Source organism: Epargyreus clarus, unplaced genomic scaffold (assembly GCF_041222505.1).
Source record: "Epargyreus clarus isolate Ecla_fem2 unplaced genomic scaffold, WU_Ecla_fem_2.2 ptg000027l, whole genome shotgun sequence".
Classification (NCBI taxonomy): domain Eukaryota; kingdom Metazoa; phylum Arthropoda; class Insecta; order Lepidoptera; family Hesperiidae; genus Epargyreus; species Epargyreus clarus.
This window is the reverse complement of record NW_027332234.1, coordinates 7,260,702-7,277,095: the sequence shown is the minus strand read 5'-3', so window position 1 is coordinate 7,277,095 and position 16,394 is coordinate 7,260,702.

Below are 16,394 nucleotides of genomic sequence, written 5' to 3'. Positions count from 1 at the left end.
ATCGGTACAAGAAGAGAAACTCAATATAAAATAGTAATTTGAGCTTAATTGTTACACGTTCTAATTTAATAACATCGTTAATCGTTGCAATAAATGAAAATCCTAAAATGTTACTGGTATAAAAACTGTAATATGCGATATAAAATAAATTTGTGGTGATTTTTTATTTTCGCCCTAATTTATGACAATTTTGCTCTATATAAAGCACTATTAAATGTAATTACTATAAGCCTTTATGAATAAAAAAACTTTCGTCACCAAAACATTGAGTGTTAGAAATTTAGTCAACTGAAATATCAGGATGGTTATCCTTGTCACTGCGATTCAATTTATCAATGACACTGACCAGTTTTTGGACTGTAGTGTCCGTCAGCGGAAATAAATGGCGAATCGTTGGACATGTTTCAGGAAATACGAATTTCGCGTGAGACTTTAAGGTTTTTAGGTCAACTTAAGTCTTTAGAGCTGATTTAGATATATTTATTTAGATTTAGCTTAGTCTCTAGAGGCTTTTATTAATATTATTAGGAAAACTGAAATGTAACTAAAATTTAACTGAGAAAATAATGGAAAATATTTTTTGAAATGCTAATTAATAAAACCATGTTCATTGTAGCTACCACTTAATGGCACTGTTAGAAAATTATGGAAATTATTTTTTTGATTTGCATTTAAGATTTCTTTAATAAGTAATTCTTTTTGGAAGCAAACAAAATTTTGATTGCGCTTCGATTTTCCTTATTTATTTAAGGTTAGTATTGTATTGCTAAGGTGTATCTTCTTCTTCAATTAAAGTAATAACCAATTTCAAATAAAATTATGTTTTCAAACTTCGATTTTGAATCGGAGTTTAAATACAGAAATAATATCTACCTTGCTGCATTTTGACAGATTTTTGGTTATTATTGTAACCACATCATATTTTGTTGTCAAAAAACAACACATTTTATTTTTTCCTTAAATTTCCTTAAAATTAAGGTCCAAAGCTGATGAGTCATGTTTTGTTATAACTTTTTCATTCACACTTTGACTTCCTAAGGGACGGGCGGTCGAAGATTCGTAAAGTTTTGTAAAATTATTAGGGACAGAATAAGTTTTGTAAAACGTATTGCTATACTACCTACTATGTTTGCAATAATTTATAGAACTCTAATATTGCTCTATTTTGATTTTGCTCTATTAATATTTTGATTTGGTTGTAGACAGATATCGTACGAGCGTTCCAACTAAGGTCCGTTATTAATAAATAATCGAGGTACCTATTCAATTTTTAAGACGACGATCAAAATGTGTCTATGTCGAGTAGGGAGACATTTTTAAATTTCGATCTGTAGTAAGCAAAACATTGGATAGATTAGTTATTAATAACGGGCGATAAACTTCATGTATTTGATCGTGTTATTTGGTAACGCTCATCTCTTCGAAATGTACATACTCGTAGAGTTAGCGCTTGGGATTGATATTAATTCTGTAAGCCTTCATATATTAAAATATATCCTAAACTATTATTATATTAGATAAGTCGATAAATAGAGATAAGTTTAACAAATTACAACAACAAATGTGTCTAAATAAATTCAGAATCCATTCATACTAACATTCTTGAAAGCGCAACTAACGAAAGGGTAGAATACCAAGAAACGGATGAATGGATCTCGATTATATTGATGTTAGCTCCGGAATGCGTCAAGTGGCCCCAGACATCAATCTGTGACAAGTTGGCGTGTGTCAAAACAGATCGAGTGGTCTCTAGAGGCAGCTAGAGATCTAGCTAGAGTCCCGCGGTTACGCGAAAATCGCCAGGGGACAATGGGCCAGTGTATATCAACGGCTACTTGACTTTTTGTTAAGCCATTTGTAGCTATTATGAATGTAAGTGGGTGTGAGCATTCATGGCAGCTTATTCATTTGTTCTGGTCATGTAGGTATGCCAGGAACTAAACACTAAACGTGATATAGGTTTTTATATGCGTACTGAGGTAGATGTTCGGTGAATGGTATTTTTAGAAGTGTAATTTGCGTTAATGTTGTATGTAGTTGCAAATAAAATAAATACATACAATATGGTTCGGCAGAGTTGATTTTCATTTTTGATATTTCTTTATTATTTACTTTAATGATTGACTAGGTCAATTTATTAAGGGTCTGAACAATGATTGTTTTTTTGAAGTACCTAGCCTTATCGTTAAAAATGTTTACTTTTTTACTTGGAAGAAATTTGCTTTATAAATCTTTATTTATGAAATTTTGACATGTCTACAATATAAAATTTGTATTTAACTTATTTATTGTTAATAATACAGTAAAAAGTATATACTGTTCAATTCATGGTGTAATAACCAACTAACCAAACAATCATATTATGGTTTAGTGTGTCATGTATGTGAAATATTTTTACACGTTTCAAACTAGCCAAAATCAACTTTCCCTGTAGCTTTAATGTATTCCAGGCCCTATTGTGCTAAATACTTGTGACTGTGTACATTGTAGTGTTGTCAGAAGTTCGATAGTCTATCGATATTATCGATGAATATCAATATGTCCCGAAAATCGCATTGTCAATTTCGTTAGTGATGGTATTTTTTTTTTTGTCGTCATTGCGTTTCTTACGGACAATCTGTATACCATCGGTAGTATCGATAAGGGGAAATTACGCTGAAAGGGGCTAGGGCCTTTGGTTGGAACTACTGAAGGCTTGATGCATCTAGATGCAAAGTTAGTGCGTCAGCCAATTGCGTTTGATTGTTGTTGAATTTGAATACCTAAATATTTCTTAGGTTCTATGAAATATCGATATCATCAATACGACCGGTATTTTTTACCGTTTTATTCATACCAATTTTACTTTCAAGAATCAGTGCACCAATGTTCAATATTATCGATAGATCGATTACAGCACTAGTACACAAGTATTAGCGTTAAGCCAAGTCCATTGTTATGTTAGTCAAAGCCTGGAGCTGTATGTATGTGTATACGACTTTCACTGGCATGCAAATCGGATAGATGCCCGCATTACGATCGCTTTGAACGTTTGTTTGGCCAACTTGTAGGTCGCTTTGACGACTGTTTGTATCGGATTAGCCCCTATCTGTTTTTAGCAACATATTCTAGATAATTTTGTTTCTAGGTTAATATTGGGTACATGGTTTGTTATATAGGTTTGTTATACGACTATTATATTTAAGAATTAAACAATTGATTTAAAGGTGGTAGAACTTTGTGGTTCGTGTGCACTACCACCGCGACACCTATTTCTGCTTCATAACAGCAGTGTTAAGCGCTGCTGTGTTCTGATTTGAGGGATGTGGTAAAGGAGACATACTTTTCCAAGGCGTTCCAGCTTAGTCCTTAGGGGTAGCGGCGCATCTGTGGCCGACCTTAGGTAGGAATCTAATCCTATCTGGTTAGTCAGTTTGCCTGATGGATAGTGACAACTGCCGCCCAAGAACTTCCAATAATGCTAGATAGGATACAATGCTAGATAATGCTATGCTATAATGCTAGATAGGATACAATCGTATCTAAGGTCGGCTACAAAAGACGAATAAGTATGAAATTTTTATCTAGAAGGCAACTACTGGTTAGTTATTTTTAACGTTTAACACTAAGTAAGTCTTATTAGTAATATCAATCAGTACATTAGTAATGCTTTTAAAACTAAAACCTGAGTAAATTCTGTTCTTGAAATTAATCGGTAGGTACAGTTCCTATTTATCGAAACATTATTACTCTACATTATTCATTGCTTAACAGCACTTTGAGTCACTTTAAATTACACCTAGACTGTAGAGTAAGATGTGATTAATTTTATAGAACCACATTGTTACATATTAGTCACATAATAATATGTTATTTTGTGACTTGTCTATGACTACTCAAAGTAACCGTTTTAGTATTATATTTATTACGCTGTTTCCGTTACACAAAAAAAATCATCTTTGGAATTATTATTCTCAAATATTTGACAGTCACTTGAACGCAATGAAATTCAGTAAAGTATCGATTTTTCGTGCTATATAATTGGAATACAAAAATAAATAAATATAATAAATTATGTGAACGGTATCTCAGAAAGTGCCTTTGCACTAAATTTTGATATAAACTCTCTTTTGTTTTGTTTTTTGTGTGCATAAATAAATAAATAAAAAAAATGATCTTAATATGCGGACAGAGCTGATAATATCGTTTTTATTGGTCTGCTCCAGGTTCCTATCATATATTTTCAAAGTCGTATACAATGTCACATCAAGCCAATTAGACAACCACACGACAAACGTACGCTCAATTTATCGGTGTCAAAACAAAACTCCGCCGCGACCTCACTCAACTGGCCCGAACGTCAGTTATATAGCAAATTAATAAAATATGGGAATGTTAATTTAAATCATTAAGTAAGGGGCAAGAGATGCCGACAGAAAAAAGGATAGGAAGAAAAAAATAAAACATGTGATCACGCCGCACGCCCCGCGAGCTGTTTGAGGAAACAAGTCGAATGTGTTGAACATGGCGCCGTAGATCTAAAACGATAGATATGCCCTTAGGATGAGATCTGTGGCATATGGTGATACCCAGTTTACATTAGTCGGATAATAAGTGTGGCGGATTTATATGATTCTCCTTATTATATCTTAACGAGCTTTTGTCCGCGGCTTCGCTCGCGTTACGAAGTAATATTTTCATCCCATATTTTATCCCCTTGGGGGTAGAATTGATCAAAATCTTTTCTTAGCGAATGCCTACGTCATAACATCTACCTGCATGCCAAATTTCAGCCCGATCCGTCCAGTGGTTTGGGCTGTGCGTTGATAGATCACTATGTCAGTCAGTCACTTTTGAGTTATATATATTGAAAAAAAAAAGATTCTCTAAAATGGCACAACTTGTGTCTCTTACTATATCTTTCTACAAATCAGACCTCAGCACATAACTATTATACTATTTATACAATTTACTAAGTTATATTAAAGTTTTCATTAAAATAATGGAGACTGGATACTAAATAACACTTAAGATAATCCGAAAACTTTATAAAAAATGTTTTAATCCACTTTGCTACTAAACTAATTTCCCAAGTTTGGTCTGAAAATAATAAATAGTGGGCGTACCTTATTTATATGCAGTAATAAATTACATTTAAACCCTATTAGTAGATAACTTTAATTTGCAAAGCACCCTTAGTATGAGTTTTTACGTTTTTACAAAAATTACTGTTTTTGTATTTGTTTACGTACTTCCCATACATTTCCAATCAGTTCTGATACAGTCCGCTAGGGGTGATGATTGAAATGTATGGGCAAATACTTAAACAAATACAAAAACAGTCATTTTTGTAAAAAGCGTAAATCTGTACTGTACAGTAAAATAGTTGCACTTTTCAAACTGATATCAATCACGCTACAGGAATGTCACGTTGTACCAAGTTTTAATTGAAAATGTTTGAGAGACACCTCTTTATGATGAACAATGGATGCTGAAGCGAGCGGGACTGCTTCATTTAATATTAATGTTTCACTGATATAACAGCGTCGCTTTAAATATAATATTTTGAAATATCTGAAAATGTATGAACAGTACATAAAATTTAACATACTCAAGAGGAATTAAATAAAAACGATATATGCCTACAATCTTAGTAGAAAATATTTTGGTGCGAAAATTTCAATCTATAAAAAAAATATTAATGTGTATTATTAATAACATAGAAATAAGTTATCACTAATTATATTCTAATATTTCCACCACGATTTCTTTATAATAAATTTGGATTAATCTAGATTATATTCCGTACCAATTAGCTCGACTCTTCCAAAAGTTATAATTCCTTGTGCCGCCCATTAAGTTATTCAATTCACGGCTAGTGAATAGGATTTTCTTTACTATAATGGACTCTAATCCGTCGTCACATGTCTTCAAGGGTCTAATGCCGCCCTTGCATGGGCCACATTATGATTTTTCGTAACGGATCATTACAATATTTCATCGTGACGTAGAAAAATTTTACATGTCATTTGGTGTCATTTCTAGGAGTGTTTGTTTTTCCGCGTAGGGCGGGCCCTTCACACGGTGCGTTAAATTACCGTTTATCGAATGGTACAAACACATGTGTATTAAGGATATACACCGGTTTGTGTGGATATTCTTATCGCGGTTTTACAACCTGGTGGTAATATAAAAATAAGAATATACATTCTTAGCGCAGTTTTAAAAATAGAACGCTGAATTTAGTTTTTTGACGATACAAATGTACTTTATACTGACACTGGTCTTTAAAAGTTTTACTTAGGTAGGTAGGTATAGCATATTAGTGTAATAATCTGTATATAAGTAAAATTATAATTCTTTTGCAATAATCAAAAAATAAAGAATAATATACGTACGATCTGATTCACATCCAAAATTATTTCAATTTTTGGACGCAGTTATGAAGATAGAAGTTATAACTACGGCAACGAAACCAAAAAACAAAATACTAACAAACACAAACGTTTATCTTTTGTTTTTTTCCGTAAATACACACTGCACTGACCTCTCCACTCTCCAGTCTTCCCATAGTATTGATTGATGGGAAGTCAATTAAAATCATTTAATTTCAAAACGCATGGGAACGTGCGTTAATAACACCGTAAAGCTACAGGCTACATAGTTCGGTATACCCCGGAACCCACGAGCCATAGCGAATGGGACTAATTACCTAACCCGGTATGTGACATGTGGCCTGCATTATGACTTGTATAATCATAATTATATTAGGCTATAAGTTATGTGGATCACTTTTATTTATATTTTTTGTGTTTTAGGAGCATTACAATTTGACAATGTAGGTTTAGATTGCTGTGCCGCTATGTATAATAGGTATGTAGACCAAGATTCGTTTTGACTATGTGTTAATTTTTAAAAGATTAAAAACAATCTTTAAGGGTCTTAAGGTCTTCACATCGAATGTGGATACCATATAACACGTACCATATAAGGGGTTTCAAAATTTGTTTGAAAAAAGTTGGTTATACAAACGCAATCGGGGCACGACAAATTTTACCTTATGCACAGATTAGTAAACGGCGGTGACGAAACCAATACTTTATCCATCAGCAGTTGACTGGAAGCTTCATTATTAACCCCCATACTGTCCCATATCGGGCGAGGGTCTCCTTTTGGAGCGAGAGAGGTTTAGCCCACTGTGCTGGCCAAGTGCGAATTTATATTATTGACACATTTTCAGGATTTTTTAAAGTATTTCGAACTATTGTGCGTTTTTCTGTATTACAATAGCGAGTGATAATTAATTTGCAATACGTACATAATTGTAAAATTATGCATGTCTGATTCGAATCTTGACACTTGAGAAGCTGAGTTTCAACTGTCTATACATATTGGGAAATTTTATTGAGAAAACTATAATAAGGTTCTTACACGCGGAACCCTATAATCCACGTGGTAAGCTCGCAATAAGAGTGCACGACCTCTATTATCGTTTTACTGATTTCCATTTCAGAATATCGTAGTATAATTTTGTTATAATCTCATTGGAAAAATACGCATGTTTCCAATTTACTGGACAATAAACTAGTTGTGTAACTTAATGTTCTACCCGGAACGCAATATTGTTTTTATGTTAGCGATTCGATCTGTATTCAGAGATGTTTATATAGAGCACCCGACGCTGTCTACGTGATTCTGCTTTTATTGTCATATGTATTTTAAAATATTAGAAATTGCCAGAAATACTATGTCCATTTTCCCAGAAATGCTAAAGACTGACTGAAGCAGTTACAATATTAAGACTTGCCAGAAAATTATGTCCATTATGCCAGAAATGCTAAGAATACTGAAGTTACTGATATCACCTAATGAGACGGATTTTTAACATGCACAATAAATCTGATAAATAATTTATGTGTATTGATTTGTACGTTATATGTGTTGGTAAAATATACTCGTACTTGTGTATAAAAAAATAAATAATTGTATTTGAAATTAATCAGAAAACTTCATGTTTTTTCTTTTTTTGTTTCATTCATAATCAATGGTTGTAATTTTGCTTTAGGTTATTTTAATCCAATTATTTAAACAAGATATTTATTTGAATAACATTTTATTTTTCTAAGATAGCTTAGAGACAGTGGATTAAAAACTGTATCGCAGTTGATATCGTTCCAGGCCTTCCTTTGTGTTCTTTTGAAAGCCTTGTGTCCAGCAATCAGAGATATAGAGTCAAGGCGTTATTTATTCTCTACATTACATTTTGACATACTTTTCATATTAAACACTGGTACAATTTTTAATGTCTTTTAGACAAATCTACAGTAGGCCTAGAAGTGATAGCTTAGTGGTTAAGAAACTCGGCCTCTCGATCGAGGGGTCGGAGGTTCAAATCCCAGGCACGCACCTCTGATTTTTCAAAGTAATGTGCGTAATAGAAATTAATTATCACTTGCTAAACGGTGAAGGAAAACATCGCGAGGAAACCTGCATACCTGAGAGATTAATAAAAAAAAATCTCAAACGTGTGTGAAGTCTACCAATACGCACTTGGCCAGCGCGGTGGACCATGGCCTAAGCCTACTCATTATGAGAGGAGACACGTGCCCAGCAGTGAGACAGTAATGGGTTGTTGATGATGACAGTAGGTTTACAACGTTAAAAAATATATATGAGTAAATCAGTCTTAAATATCAGAATGACATACAAATTATCTTTACCACTTTATTGAAGTAACTTATAATGAGACAATGACTATCTCGGAGCTTTCTTAAAATAAAAAGCTCAAAGCAGCTTTTCTCATCACGTCTCCTGTCTGCAAATCGGCAATTAGCAGATAGTCGCGTGGCCGTCGACATCCGTGTTATAATTTATCGCTTCTTTGCGCGTGCGCCGCTCTCATTAGGTCTCGTATGGAACATAGAATAAGCACCAAAGTAAGGCATGTAGGTATAATATTCATGCTATACTTGGTGTATATGCCAGTTAATGTGTCTAGTATTAATGTGGTTTAGAATTAGGATCATCAGAGACATAGAATAAATCAGGCAGAAATACTATTAGGCTCTAAACTCTTTTTATGGCTTTTAGGTTTTGTGATTAGTACGTCATTCAATATATCTAAAATCTAAATATATTTGTTTGTTAATGCAATAAATTTTATGATAATGATGTAATTTATGAAAGAAATATTTTTACAATAAAATTAAAATTTAGAAAAATATGTAGAATATAAAACTGTTTACTTTATTTCACTTCTCAGCTTGCATTAGGATATGAGGATATAAAATTAAGTAAAATGTAACAATGTTTAAATGATAACAAAGTTCTAACAAAAATGGTGTGAATGTGAAAAATAATTCTATAGAATACTTAAGTAGGCTATTACGTACTAAGTTGTTAAAATATACGACTTGTCTGTCTTGATATTTGTTCTGTAAAAACGAGACACCACTATAGTTTTATTGTAGTTTATTTTCGCACTATGACTCATTCGCACTTCTCCGATACAATTCTTATTTAGATGTTTTTTTGTGACCTTGCCTATTTTATTTCTAATTAACTTTTATGCAAGATATATAAGTGTTCTAACATTGGGTTCAAGATTAGTAAATTGGTATAAATAATTTGGTGTATTATGTGAATGGTACAGTAGTTCTTTCTGGTATGACTGATGTGTTTCCTTTTGAAAACATGTGCATCAGTACCCTTAGTATGAGTTTTTACGTTTTTTACAAAAATGACTTCTGGGTCTATTATCCATAAGATAGACCCATAATAATCATTATATAAGTCTGTGATATTATTATATAAACAATATGAGTCGACAATTAAAACATAAATTTTACTTTTGTTTCTATATGGATGAAGATTGGGTAAAAAAGAAACATATCCTTAATTATTGTAATCATTAGGACGCGCTATCTATGACTTGTAAAGTTCATTCGATTGTAAACCGTTTATTATTCTTGTTTTACACTAGTATTTTATTTTGGTAGCGTGACTCACTCATAGTAGTTCCTTTTGGCTATTATTAATATTATAATTATTAATTCAATAGTTACATATTGACTCTGTTTAATTATTTTGGTTGAACTACAGAAGGTACATTGTCAGTCTCTATAAATTGGCCATTAAAATAAATATAGTTGAAAAAACTAATAAACACGTTTTTATGATAAAATCAACTAAAAAATAGAAAAGTATTCTATTTCATTCTTTCATACATGGAGGGTAAGATAAGGATGTATGTTGATCTCTTTCTACTGAAAAACGGAGTTACTCACTGACAAACATACAAGTGAAGCTAGTATAAGGCGTGTAATAAAGAAAAGTACTTAATATTAATTTGCGTGTTTATTTAATTATTATTATTATTAGTGTATTGATACTGCAACAAAATTTAACAAAAAATACAATTTTCGTTGTATAAGATTTCATTTTAGAACAGTAATAAAAATAAAGCTACAAAAGTTCCATAATTTGGGGAGCAAATGCTCTATATACTTTTGTATTCTGTTACTTATACTCGTAATGTGATACATTCCAGACTCAGTACTTAATACCAATAGCATTAGTACATCCAATTAATCTCAGGTGCGCTTCCTATTCTGTCTGAGTAGAATTACTGGTGAGGCGGAGATAATGAAAAAAAATATGTAAGGAATATGTTCCACCAATATCCATTTATAGCAACATGGTGGACTGTAAACCTCTATCAGTTGTATGGCAGACTCGTACCAGCATTGAGACATAAACAGCATCCAAGCACCATGAGCGACTTCCACTTCTATTGAGTAAAAGTTGTCAAAATCCATTCCAATAAAACCGTTGGTAACTATTACGTAACTTATCTGCAACGTTCTAGGAAACTCCAGAAGAATCTTTAACCGATTGAAATGAACTTGGCGAGTGAACCGTAAAAGTTATTTCCGAGATGAAACGAAACCTATTGCATCTTACACAATGAGGACGTGACGAAAGCTGTGATGAAAATCAAACACCATTTTTCACGAGAAAAGTCTTTGTCAGCAAACTCATAACTGGATCTTGATTTCGCTTGAATATCTTTGCATACAAATCTATCTTCTTGAATCATTTTATGAAGACGCTAAAATAGACCCTCACAGCCTCACGTTAAGATTTCTTGCGTTATGGGTGCCATGGACACACACAAAGATGAGACCACAAACATCCAGACTCGGGTTCGAATTTATTATTTTGATATCTGTATGGCCGGGAATCGAATCCAACCTCTCTGACAGGCGTCTCGTGAAATATTTTTGTTTGGTTTGCACTTGGCACGATACTGATTCACCCAGAAAAATTAATATATCATGTTAAGTGACAAATTAATACTTATTACTCTCTTTCTTTCTTTAATTTTTCTTCATAGATTATTTTATCTCATTAGATACTGTAATTATCATAGAAAACTTAAAATGAAGGACTTTTTAATAAATTTAAATTAAATTATACAATACGGAATATTTTTTACTAAAATTTCTTTAAAACGAAATCGTTGACACAAACATTTCTCTACATCGGAAATATCTATTTCTGTGGTCCGGCCGAGCGCCGATCGTGACTCTACCACAAACGAAATAAAAAGTAGAGATGTCATAGAGTAATAGAAATGCGTGCCTCCGATTCGTTGTGGTTTTGAATAGACAATGTGTATTTGATTTTAAGTCGAGGTGTGTGGCCTATCAGGGTATATTTTCAGCGGTCTCTTTGGCTTGCAATGGGGCCTGAAGCGTGTACGTAGCGATTTCAGCGCGACTTTCACGCCTTTTTTTGTCGGTTACAGCCGCACCGCTCGTATGAAGATTCTTATAGAGCGTGAAGTGTCAGACATCGAGTTAATTGCTTGCCAAAATATCTGGGACACTTTTTGTAAATATTTGTGTGGTGTGTAAGTATGTGGGTGGTGTTTTTTATTTGAGTGGTTATGTAGAAAACTAAATTCTAATAGTTTCTAATGACTATTACTGTAAAAGAAAAGAGAAGGGACGTTTATTATTCGTTTAGGTTTTTTTATGAAATTTAATTAGTAAACGAAGATATAGTCCGATTCTAAGTAACTCTATAAAATAAAGCGCCATTATGTCAATTTAGATATTTAATGTTACGTTACTGACACTATAGTTCTGATACAATCCGCCAGGGGCGCTGATTAGAAATTGTATGGGCAAATACGTAAACAAATACCAAAACAGTCATATTTGTCGAAACGTAAAAACTAAGGGTATAGTGTAGTATGTAGGTGTAGTATTGGCGTCTTCGAATTTCAGCCACATAAGCTTGTAATTTCTTACTTTAAATACAGCGCAGGTTACATGCAAAGTGTTTTAAATATGGTTTTGCAAAGCATATCCTATATCAAAGTTTTGTTGAAAAGGATTAAATAAATAATTCTTTCTTATCTTCGTCAATAGATTGCAAAGAATACTCTTATAAGATATAGTGAGTACGTACATTAGGATACTAATAAGACGCCTACGTAAGTCTGACAAGACAAATAATAAAACCATATTTAGGTATAAAGTTAATAGGTACTAAAGTGATATTCTAAATATCTTTCTATTAACTATACCTATCTAAATAGGTATTGTTAAGTAGCAATTCAGATAATAGCAGCATTAGCCAAGAAAATCCCGAAAACTTGGTAGTTGGTGATTGCAAGTATAAATTATTAGTTAATGTTTGAAAAATATTACTTTTTGGAGCTACCTTGAAACTTTACAATCTAGAAAATGGGAAAGTCATTAGATTATGAGTTCATTATATCAGCGATACAAAATAACTTAACGATAATCGTTTACAAAATATTCTGGAGAAATTCAACCCAAGGTTGGGACAAAGTTGACAAACTCCAAAGATTGTGTGCAAACAAGACGATAGCAAATTAAGGGTTTTGTAAGCGATCGGCGAAGCGTTCGTTGGTTTTTAATTAAATGTTACCAACGGCCCAAGGTTAATGAGTCAACTGTTTTAGTCTGATACCGATGTATTGTTCTACACCTCTGTCTAGTTGATTGCAACTTGCCGGGAAAGGCCAATCTGTAAATAGTTTATTGCGGTCGTTATTTTTTTGTGAATCGCTTTTAAAATAATGGAGCTACCTAAATATGTATATTAAAATCGGAGAACATTGCCTTAAAATATGTTTTTTGGCTAAAATATTGTATTCACTTTGGTAATTCTAGCTATACCAACATTTTACATATAATGTAAGAACGAAGTTTTCATTTTGGATTAAGTATTCATAGATATAGCGAGGTATACGTACAAGAATAATTGTATCAATTATTATTTAAAAACCTGCCCTTGTCTTTTGATGCGAGTAAAGAACAATTAATGAGGAAATTGTTCTGAAATTCCTGTTTTCTCTTAACTTACTATACTGAATTCGCACTATTCATCTGATTTTCATGATCATCCTGCAATTAGTTAATTGCGTTACTAACGATAACGTATTATATTCATTTATCTTACGTTTGTTCTTTTGTAAAGAAAGTGGCAAACAGTACCCTTAGTATAAGTTTTTACGTTTTTACAAAATTACTGTTTTTGTATTTGTTTGCGTATTTGCCCATACATTTCCAATCTACGGCCCTAGCGGACTGTATCAGAACTGATTGAAAATGTATGGGAAATACATAAACAAAAACAGTCATTTTCGTAAAAACGTAAAAACTTATACTACGGGTACAGGAATGTGTACCGCTTGATATTACCTAGTTTATACTCTTTTATAGGCATAGATTAGTAAAGATAATTCGCCACCTTGAAATTGAATGAAGCCACAAAAGGCTGATTTGTCAGTTATTTTTTTGAATTCTTGACAAATATTAAACATTTTTAGAGAAAATTTACGAATAAATAACTAACGTTTTAATAAACGTTTTTACGCAACTATTACAAGTCTCAAAACTGGTTTACATTTTCTTATTAGTGAGTAATCTATGTTTATAGGTATGTTTCTATTATTTTTGACGTCGTAATGCGTCTTGTACCTATTAACTCACACAAATTGTTTCGACATAAGTGAGTAAATAAAACAAATACAATCAAAAGAGTGTGTTCGTAAAAGTACTTAAAACCATAAGTACCCATCAATGTTTAATAAATTTCTACCAATAAATAGATAAACACCTATCAATTAAAGTTTAATGTGAATATCCGCTCATAAAGCTAGCAGCTAGGTCCAAGTTACTGTTGATCGTGGGAAGCTGAGATTCCTAATTATCCGGTGACTAATTACTGGTTATGAAACATGGAAACTACGGCCTTGGTTAGCATTAAGTGCCTACTAGCGATTCAATGATACTATGATTAGAGGGTTCTGTATATTTATTCGCGATAAATCGGTTTGAAATCTGTCCTAAAGACTAAGTCTTTAGGACCTAAGGGTATTATCAATTGAAACCCAAAATTAACTAAACTTCAATTATATATATGTATACATGTATACATACATACATTCTCCTACCTATTTACTTTTGCCAGATTGCCGGATATATGAGTGACGTATCCAAAAAGGTTAAACACCGTTAGACAAGCCCGTTAAATTTAAAGTTAGTTATACACTCATATTGTGACTTGGACTGCAGACTCTTTAACAGTAATATACCTATTGTAGGTAATTATGGGCGGCTCTTTTAGTACGAACTAAAGTTAACGACTCGTATGTATTGAATCTCGTATTACAGTTCTAAATAACAGAACCTTCCGTTGATTACATGGATGTGTATATTGTCTGTGTCAAACTCTGACAAATGTAGAGACTCCCCTTCCTTATTTTTATTCGCTTAGTAAATTTAATGATTTTTTTTCTAATTATTTTTTGGATTATGAAATTTTGAAGTAATTAATTGTTTCTAAATTAAGCAAAGCAATTCTTACATTGCAAAATATTTTGAATCCTTGAAATTGTTTAGCTGATATATTTATTTGCGAAGTTACTGTAAATAGGTATATGGTATATGTACCTATTGGTACTGCTGTAGGTATGTATATTTCAAAAAGTAACAAGTACCTATATGTGTTGCAACACTCATAAAATTTATATGATACTAGATAACCCGGCAAACGTTGTGTTGCCATATAAATAAAAAAAATGTTAAAGTTGAACAACCCTTATCACTTAGGAGTATGCAAAATAGATAGTGGCCGAATCTCAGACTTACTGAATATGCATATAAAATTTGGTGAAAATCAGTAAAGCCGTTTCGGAGGAGTACGGTAACTAACATTGTGACACGAGCATTTTATATATAAGATTTACCTATAGTACACAGTACACATAGTCACAAGATCTATGTGGGATTTTTTTTTTCAAAATTACCATTGACGTTTGCTTACCTACTTACTGATTCTTCAGTAATCTGTCTTCCAAATAAAATTACTACAAGAATATTGTTATTAAAATAAGTTGGAATGATATTATTATATTAAGCGAGAAATTTTATATTCAAAAGTGTAATAAAAATAGCAGACTGAAAATCTCTTAAAAATAATAATACCTAATAGTTTTGCAACAAGTATTAAAATTAAATTATAATATTAATGGACCATTTTTAAATTTTTTAAATCTAATTATTAATTTAGTGTTTTTTATACAAGAAACGAAATTATGCCATAATTTAAATTTCTACTTATTTTAACATCTACCTACTTGTTTACATACATGGGTGTAATTTAATGTCCGAATTGATATAGGTTTTTAAATATTCAGTATGAAAGGGTTTATTGTGACTAATCTTAAATACGGCAATACTCTATAAAACAATCCATTCGCTATATGCCGGCTCTTTATTATATTCCTGATGTCTACGATAATCCATACTTGCCTTACCATACCCTTCAAACCAGAATAAATTAACCAATAATACCAACGAAGCAGAAATTGATGTGCAGGATGTGCCGGCGCAATTAAACCTAAGAATTCGACCGTCAAGTGATCTCTTGCAGGCATTATCAAGTATCAAGTACTTTAAGTTTATTGCCTGATAAATGCAAGAAAATTACCACCTGTACTAAGCGTTGTACAATCATACACACGATACAATAAGACGTTGCATGTTAAAACTCTATAAGCAGCTAAACCCCGCTGAAACAATAAAGGTTTCCGACGTAATACTTAGGAGTGCTGAAAAATTATAAACCACTCCAAATTGTATCATACACGAACGAGCTATAATGCAATTAACTCACACTAACACATTAACATTCGTTTCCTTGTGTGCAGTAAACCCCGCCCCGGACTAATTTTGACCAATCACAAAACGTTGTAGGCATAGATCTTCGTGGCAACACGCCTCATGTTTTTCGTCACGCAGCACCGACTCAGGCGCGACTCACACATTGTTAAATGTAAGCGCTCTTCTCTTTGAAGATACCGGATCCGACGC